The sequence below is a fragment of the Bos taurus genome, chromosome 13 (assembly GCF_002263795.3).
Source record: "Bos taurus isolate L1 Dominette 01449 registration number 42190680 breed Hereford chromosome 13, ARS-UCD2.0, whole genome shotgun sequence".
Classification (NCBI taxonomy): Eukaryota; Metazoa; Chordata; class Mammalia; order Artiodactyla; family Bovidae; genus Bos; species Bos taurus.
In genome coordinates, this window is record NC_037340.1 from 73,726,193 (window position 1) to 73,735,988 (window position 9,796).

Here is a 9,796-nt window from a genome sequence, read left to right on the forward strand (position 1 = left end):
TTCAGCTTGTGCCAGAATTCCCTTCCTTTAGGGCTGGATACTGTCCTCTTGTAAGTATTGACCGTATTTTATCTGCTCATCCATTGGTGGGCACTTGGGTTGCGTCCACCTTTTCGGCTTCCGTGAATAATGCTGCTATGAACGAGTATAAACTCACAAGTAGAATTGATGGACCATATGGTAATTCTAATTTTAATTTCTTGAGGCCCCACCATACCGTTTTCTATCGTGGCTGTGCTATTTTACATTCCCACCGACATTTCAGTCTCACCACATCCTCACCCACAGTTGTTATTTTTCATTCTTCCTCCCTCTTCTTCCTCCCTCCCTCCCTCTCTTTCCTTGTCTCCTCCTTTCTTTCTACAATAGCCGTACCAGTGGTTGTGGATCTCCTCTCTTTTGTGGTGGTTTTGTTTCACAATGTGTGTGAGTCACTCAGTTGTATCCGACTCTTTGCGACCTCACGGACTGTAACCTGCCAGGCTCCTCTGTCCATAGAATCCTCCAGGCAAGAATACTGGAGTGGGTAGCCATTCCCTTCTCCAGGGAATCTTCCCCACCCAGATCTCCTGCATTGCAGGCAGATTCTTTACTGTCTGAGACACCAGGGAAGTACCTATATATGGTGAAATGCACCCTTTTTAGTGTGCAGTTCTATGGTAAGTGCATGTTCTTGTACAAACACCACAGTCAACGTGTAGAATGGTTTCATAACCTCCCTAAGTTCTCTCGTGTAATCTATTTGTAGTTAACTCCTTGTCCCACCCACAACCCTGGAAGCAGCGGATGTATTTTCAGTCCCTATAGCTTTACCTTTTCCAGAACATTATATAAATGGAATCCTATAGCTTATAGACTTTTGAATAGAATTCATTCACTTAACACAATGCATTTGCGATTGACACATGTTGGGTATATCAGTGCACTATCACAGCCAGGAAATTGATGTAAATACAGTAGACAGACCTAACCCAGGCTTGCTCAGCTCTTCCTGCACTCATTTGTGTTTGTGTGTTCCATCACCGTGATCATCTCTCTTGTGTTATCTGCCCCTCTCCCCACAGTCCCATCCCTAATCCCTAGAAAATCACAGATCATTCTCCACTTCTGCAGTTTTATTGTTTCAAGAATGTTATGTGAGTAAGGACCCCACAGTATGTAACCTTTCGAGATGGACTTTTTTTAATTCAGGATAATGCTGTGGAGATCCATCCAAGTTGTTGCAGGTGTAACAGTTCCTTTTATAAATTAAAAATCATTACAGATTCACAGAAAATTCCAAAAAAATGTAATAGAGGTCCTGTATCTCGTTCTCTCAGTCCCTGCCCCTGAAGGGTAACATCTTGCAAACTATATTCCAATGTCAGAACCACTTGTAGATCCATGTAACCACGATCAAGATACAGAAGTGTTCCATCATCCCAGGCTCGCGAATGCTGTTTATAGTCATGCCCACACCCTCTTTCCTCTGACCCCTAACCCCTGGCAACCCATCTCCATTTATATATTTTTGTTATTTCAGCAGTGTTATACTGTATAAATGGAATCATACAATATGTACCATTTCAAACCTGGTGCTTCCCCCCACTCACTCAAAAGAATGCTTTGATACCCATCCAGTTGTTGTGGGTATCAATAATTTGTTCCTTTTTGGCTGAGTATTTTTCCATGGTATGGATGTGCCGTGATTTGTTTAACCATTCACCCACTGAAGAACATTTGGGTTGTTTCTCATGTAGGGCTGTTACAAATAAGGCTGGCAGGAGCACTCATGTACAGGTTTTACAGGGACATAGTTTAATGTCTCTGTAATAAATGTCAAGGAGGATGATTGCTAGATCATATGGTAAGTACGTGTTTAGTTTTTCTAAGGAACCGCCAATCTATTTTCCAGAGGGACTGTATCATTTTACATTCCCATCAGCAAGGTTTGAAGGGTCTAGCTTCTCTGCATCCTGACCTGCTTCTAGTATGGTCACTAACTTTTAATTAGCTGGCATAAAATGGATGCACGGTGCTTTTAACTTACATTTCCCTACTGGCTATTGATGAGGAGCATACTTTAATGTGTTTATTTGCCATCTCTGTATGCTCTGTGGTGAAATGTATGTTCACATCTGCTCATTTTCAACTGGATTGTTTGTTTTTTCACTGTTGAGTTTTGAGCATTCTTATACAGACTAGATGAGTCCCTTTGTAAGATGTGTGATTTGCAGATATTTTCTTCCCACATCTGTTTACCTTAAAAAAAAAAAACACAAAAACCTTTTTTCCCCTTGTGATGAGAACTCTTAAGATTGATCTGCTTTCTTGTATTTATTTGACTGTGCTGGCTCTCCATTGAGGCACAGGGGGTCTTTTATTGGCCGCATGCAGGGTAAAGTGGAAGGCAGAAAATGTGCTTAATGAGCTGGGATCTGGCTAAGGATATTTCCAAATCATGTGTTAAAGGTGCAACTCGGTGTCTTCTTGCTGTTTAAACACACGAGGTGGTAGGGAAATGGCAGCAGTTCTCAAGTGAGCACATGATGTTGCCTCCTGGAGAGACCTTTGCCAATGTCTGGAGACATTTCTGGTTGTCAGACCTGGAGAGGTTGCCACTGGGATCTAGTTAGTAGGGGCTGGGGAGGCTGCTGAATGTTCTGTAATGGAAAAGCCCCTCTCAACACCACCTCCTCCCTCCTGGGACTTCCCTGGTGGTACAAGGGACAAGACTGCACCACCAATGCAGGGGACATGAGTTCCATCCCTGGTCTGGGAAGATTCTGCATGAAGCAACCAAGCCCATGGACCACAACTCCTGAGCCCGAGTTCTAGAGCCAGGGAGCCGCAGCTACTGAGCCAGTGTGCTGCAGCTACCGAAGCCCACACGTCTAGAGTTCCTGCTCCAAAACAAGAGAAGCCATGGCAAGGAGAAGCTTGTGCTCTGTAACTAGAGAGTATCCCCTACTCACTGCAATTAGAGAAAGCCTGCATGAAGCAATGAAGACCCCATGCAACCAATAAATAAATAAAAAGAATTATCCTGCTTGAGATGTCAATAGTGCTGAGGTTGAGAAATCCTGAGCTAAAAGGGAGAACTGTTAAATATGAAGGAGCCAGGACTTTGTGGTTGAAAATTCTCAGCCCCTCTACCTGGCAAATGATAGTAAAGTTAAAGAGTGGTTTCCCAGCAAAGCTCAAATCTAGAGCAGCACCAGAAAAACATGGTCCAAAGGAAAGTGAGAATGTAACTATCAAATCTTTTGTGTGCATCTCAGGAAGATTTCAGACAATGCAGCAGAGTAGTCTTCAGTCAGATAAAAGACCTCAAAAGAAATGATGGGTGTGCCTCACAGATCCTCTGAATCAAGCAAGAGGAATCCCAGAAGGCTCAAGGGTGTTGACTGTTAGCCAATTCAGCAGAAGCCTAAGAGAAAGGCTTCAGTTCAGTTCAGTTCAGTCGCTCAGTCGTGTCTGACTCTTTGCGACCCCATGAATTGCACGCCAGGCCTCCCTGTCCATCACCAACTCCCGGGAGTTCACTCAAACTCATGTCCATCTAGTCGGTGATGCCATCTCATCCTCTGTTGTCCCCTTCTCCTCCTGCCCCCAATCCCTCCCAGAATCAGGGTCAGTGAGTCAACTCTTCGCATGAGGTGGCCAAAGTATTGGAGTTTCAGCTTTAGCATCAGTCCTTCCAAAGAACACCCAGGACCCATCTCCTTTAGAATGGACTGGTTGGATCTCCTTGCAGTCCAAGGGACTCTCAAGAGTCTTCTCCAACACCACAGTTCAAAAGCATCAATTCTTTGGTGCTCAGCTTTCTTCACAGTCCAACTCTCACATCCATACATGACTACTGGAAAAACCATAGCCTTGACTAGACGGACCTTTGTTGGCAAAGTAATGTCTCTGCTTTTGAATATGCTATCTAGGTTGGTCATAACTTTCCTTCCGAGGAGTAAGCATCTTTTAATTTCATGGCTGCAGTCACCATCTGCAGTGATTTTGGAGCCCCCCAAAATAAAGTCTGACACTGTTTCCACTGTTTCCCCATCTATTTCTCATGAAGTGATGGGACCAGATGCCATGATCTTCGTTTTCTGAATGTTGAGCTTTAAGCCAACTTTTTCACTCTTCTCTTTCACTTTCATCAAGAGGCTCTTTAGTTCCTCTTCACTTTCTGCCGTAAGGGTGGTGTCATCTGCATATCCGAGGTTATTGATATTTCTCCCGGCAATAGCTTTTGTCTAATAGCGTGGACCTGAATAAGACTCAGAGTGACCCACAAGATCTTAAAAGGATTCTATATCCAGAAGTATTCCCACTTGGACTCACAGGGTTAAAGAGAACATAAAATAAGGATTTCTGGTTCTGAACAAGATGGAGTAGATGCATTCCTCTCTACCCCACCCCCTCATTGAGTGTGCGCATGCTGTCGTGAAACCCCATGGACTGTAGCCTGCCAGGCTCCTGTGTCCTTGGATTCTCCAGGCAAGCATCCAGGAGGGGGTTGCCATTTCCTACTCCAGGGGATCTTCCTGACCCAGGGATGGAACCCAGGTCTCCTGCATTGGCAGGTGGATTCTTTACTACTGAGCCACTAGGGAAGCCCCACCTCTCTTACTAAATGCAGTTTAAAATGCTGGGCAGGCTATATGTGAGACAGCAAAAGAGACACAGATGTAAACAACAGTCTTTTGGACTCTGTGGGAGAAGGCGAGGGTGGGATGATTTGACAGAATAGCATTGAAACGTGTATTATCATATCTGAAACAGATCGCCAGTCCAGGTTTGATGCATGAGACAGGGTGATCAAGGCTGGTGCACTGGGATGACCCTGAGGGATGGGGTGGGGAGGGAGGTGGGAGGGGGGTTCAGGATGGGGGACACATGTACACCCATGGCTGACTCACGTCAACATATGGCAAAAACCACGACAATATTGTAAAGTAATTAGCCTCCAATTAAAATAAATTAATTAAAAAAAATGCTGGGCAGGGACTTCCCTGATGGTCCAGTGGGTAAGACTTCGCCCTCCCAGTGCAGGAGGCCCAGGTTCGAGGCTTCTATTCACAGCTTTTTCAAAGCATTTTGAGCTTCTGGTACACTTCCCAGTCTAGGTCAGTCCACTGCCACTCCCACACTTCAGAGTGCTGTTACACTGCAGCCTACCCAACACTCAAACCCCTACACGTGCTAATTTAGCAGTTTAAAACGAGAAATGTTTACCATCTCAAAGGTTCTGGCATCAGGAATCCAGGACTGTTCCAGCTGGGTGGTTCTGCCTCAGTCACTGCTGAAGCTGCAGCCAAGCTACTGGCCAAGGTTCCAGTCATCTTAAGGCTCTACTGGGGCCAGTAAGTCAGTTTCCATGATCACTCATGGGATTGCTGGCTGGCCTCTGTTGTTCATTGGCTGTTGGCTGGAACTTCAGTTCCTTGCCATGTGGGCCTCTCTATAGGGCTGTTGAAAACATAATAGTTGGCTTCCCCCAGAGTGAGTGATCCAAACAACAGGGAGAATACACACCCGTGATGGAAGTTGTGGTCTTTTAAAATTTTTATGGACATGATGTACCATCTGCCATGTTTTATTGGTCACACAGAATAACTTTGATAGAGTGCAGAAGAAAACTATACGAAAGTATGAATAACAGAAGGCAAGGAACAGTGGGAGCTTTTTTGGTGGCTGGTTGCAACATTTCAATTTTATTCAGTCAAGATATTTTTCTAATTTCCTTTTGGACTTTATCTTTGACTCGTGGGTTATTTGGAAGTCTTGTGTTTTATTTCAAGTATTGGGGTGTTTCCCAGATCTCTTTCTGTTGTTATTTATATTTTCATTCTTTTATAGTCACAAAATATGTTTTTTATGATTTAAATTCTTTTAAATTGAGGTTTGTTTTATGGCCCAGAAGATGATGTATCTTGGTGAATGTTTTTGCGCAGTTGAAAAGAATGTTTACTCTGCTGGTAAAGTGCTATAAAAATGTCAATCAGAACAGCTAGTTAATAGGGTTCTGGATTTCTGTATTCTTACTTTTTCTTTCTGTCTACTTGTTTCATTGATTACTGAGAGAGAAGCTTTGAATCCTCTAACAGTATTATGGATTTGCCTTTTTTATTTTAGGTCTATTTTTAGCTCATGTTTTTGAAGCTCTGTTACTAGATGTACACATACACATTTATGATTGCCAAGTCTTCTTGCTGAAATGAACAACCTTTTATCATTAGGAAATGTTCCTCTTCATCCCTGGTGACAATCCTTCTTTTGAAGTCTACTTTTAAGAATTGTTATTTATTTATGTACTATTTTGGGCTGTGCTGGGTTTTAGTTGCTGCAAGCGGGCTTTTTCTAGTTGCAGTGTGCAGGCTTCTCATTGCAGCGGTTTCTCTTGCTTCGGAGCACAGGCTCTAGGCACGTGGGCTTCAGTAGTTGCAACACGTGGCTCAGCAGTTCTGGCACATGGACTTAGGTGCTCTGCAGCATGCGCAATCTTCCCAGACCAGGGATCGACACTTTTAGTGTCCCCTGCATTAGCAGGTGGATTCCTACCCACTGCACCACCAGGGAAGTCCTAGCCACTGGTATTTAATATTTTTTTGGATTCTGTACATTTCTTGGCTCTGTGGTCCTGTCATTATTTTTGGGAAATTATTGACCATTATTTCTACTAATAGTGTGTGTGTGTGTGTGTGTGTGTGTGTCTCTATCTCGGAGTCAAATTATGCAGATGTTAGCTTTGGATCTTTTAGGCTTTTAAAAATGTTTATTTGCCTGCACCAGTCTTACTTGTGGCACTCAGGATCTTTGATCTTCACTGTGGCACTCGAGATCTTTAGTTGCAGCATTCAAACTCTTAGTTGCAGCAAGTGGGGTCTAGTTCCCAGACCAGGCACTGAATCCAGGCCCCCTACATTGGGAGTGCAGGGCCTTAGCCACTGGGCCACATGGGACGTCCCTCTTGGGTTTCTTTGTTTGGTTTCACTTTTTTCTGTTTCCGTTTGGGTAGTCTCCCTTGACCGATCGTAAAGTGTACTGATTCTTTCCTCAGCTGTGTTGATTTTACTGATAAGGCTGCCAAGGCATTCTTCGTCTCTGTTACATGTTTTAAAAATTTCTAGACTTTTCCATATGACTCCTTTTTATAGTCCTCTTCTCTCTGCTAACAGTCCCTTTCTGTTTTTTGTACGCTGTCCATATTTTTCAACACAGTCTTTCACATACTGTTATGGTTGTTTTAAATGTTCTGGCAGATAACTCCAGAGAGTTATCAAGTCTGGAGTCTGGTTCTGTTGATTGCTTTGTCTCTTGACAAATAGGTTTTTTTTGTTTTTGTTATGTTCCTTTTTATGTGTGTGTTGTAACTTTTTAAATTTCTGGACATAATGTGTAGAACAGTAAAGACTGAGCTCAGTAATATTTTTGCTTGGAAATCTATCTCTCTTCTTCTTAGGCTGTTAGTGTAGAGAATTGAGTCAATCTTGTCAGGAGTTGAACAAACTTTGGTTTTGGTTTGTTTTGTTTCTGATTACTTTTAGTGTTTGTGACTCCCACGGATTCTATCCTCTCATATCCTCTCATAGCCGCACCGGGCCTTTAGCAATAAAACTTGTAGCTGAACTCATCTTACCTGTTTGCATGGAGACATTGCCTTTCTCCAACTTCATGGGTGTGCCAGTGCCTATATCCTGCTTCTTGGAGGCGACTGCCCTTCTTTGGAATGCAGGTTAATCAGTTGCTGGGCAACCTCAGCTCACTGATGGGGTCAACAAAATCAACAATTTTACAAATTACTTAACAGTTAAAAAATTTGTTTTTAGTGTGGTAGGATGCTCTTCCCAGCTTTCAGCATCCTAGATGGAAGCCAGAAGTCTAAGCCATCTACTCTCTCACTGCTCCTTTCAACTCCTGCTGTCCACCCTTAGGTCTGCTGCCTGGGCCTTCCTCTCGGCTGAAACCCTTCCAGCTTCAGTTCAGTTGCTCAGTCCTGTCTGACTCTTTGCAACCCCATGAACTGCAGCATGCCAGGCCTCTTTGTCCATCACCAACTCCCAGAGTTTACTCAAACTCATGTCCATTGAGCTGGTGATGCCATCCAACCATCTCATCCTCTGTTGTCCCCTTCTCCTCCCGCCTTCAATCTTTCCCAGCATCAGGGTCTTTTCAAATGAGTCAATTCTTCACATCAGGTGGCCAAAGTATTGGAGTTTCAGCTTCAGCATCAGTCCTTCCAATGAATATTCAGGACTGATTTCCTTTGGGATGGACTGGTTGGATCTCCTTGCAGTCCAAGGGACTCTCAAGAGTCTTCTCTAACACCACAGTTCAAAAGCATCAATTCTTCGGTGCTCAGCTTTCTTTATAGTCCAACTCTCACATCCATACATGACTACTGGTAAAACCATAGCTTTGACTAGTCGGACCTGACGGACCTTTGTTGGCAAAGGCCGTTCCAGCTTAGCTCCTGAATTATTTCTAACCTGGATGTTCCCACCCTCCCCCCCACCCTTTTATGTGGCAGATACCTGACAAAGAGAAGTGACAAGAGAGGTTCCTGATCTGTTACCATGCTTCGGACAGCTCAAAATAATCCGTGCATTCCTGTTCCCAAGGATAGGCCTGAAAAGGGGGAGCTGATCTCTTAGCCACTGTACTTCAGATTGGCCTCATTCCTCTGTGCTCGAAACTGGGACCAAGTATCTACTCCATCCATTAATGAGGAATAAGAATGAAACTGACCAAAATATTTCTAGGAAGATGAAAACTGCAACAGGATAAAAGGGGAACAGACTGGGAGTTGTGGTTTTAAGCACAGGCTATGGAGCCCTGTGCTGTGCTCAGTCGTGTCTGACTCGTTGCGACCCCTTGTACTGTAGCCCACCAGGCTCCTCTGTCCATGGGATTTCCCAGGCAAGGATACTGGAGCAGGTGACCATTTCCTGCTCCATGGGATCTTCCCCCAGGGATTTAGAACTCATGTCTCTTGGGTCTCCTTCACTGCAGACGGATTCTTTACTGCTGAGCCACCCTGGCTTTAAATTCTTGCTCCATCACTTAGTTGGACAAGTCCCTTCACCTTTCTATGTCTCAGTTTCTGTACCTGTAAAATGGATGTGAAAACAGCATTTCTTCACAGGATTATTTCGAGGATTAAAAGAGTTAATACATGCAAAGCACTTAGAACAGTGACAGGCACATAATAAGCTCTATGGAAGATTAGAGCGTACTTCTATAATTTTAGAAATTTGTGGAAGAAAGCAGTTGCCTCTGTTTCTCAGGAGCAATTGCAATCTAAACAGCTAATGTTTGCTGAGCATCTCCAGAGTGCCCGAGCCCTGCACTTAGCATTTTTTATGTATTATCTCACAGGAGGTAGGGATTAATTATTCCTACCTAATAGGCAAAGAAAGCAAGGATCAGAGAAATTGTTTACACAGCTGGCTAGACACCAGAGCTAGGTTTACAACCCAAGAGGGCCTGGTTCCCAGGCCTGTGCTCCTAACTACTGCACTTGTTGCTGGCCAGAAACTAGTTTCCTTGCTTGTAAAATAATGGGAAAGTTGCTTGCTGTACTTATTTCTCAGGATGGTTTGGATATCTCAGTACAATAGGAGAGGCAGAACTTTAGGTATTTGTACAGAGTGCTGGTCCCCTGACAGAGAAGCCTGAATGGGTCACAACTCTTCACAACCCCCACCACCCCCACCGCCCCGCTTCTGCCTCCTGTATGCCCTTCCCCCTCTTCTCCGCCTGTTGAACTCATTTAAGACTCAGCTCAGATACCAGCACCTGCATTTCGTTCTAACAA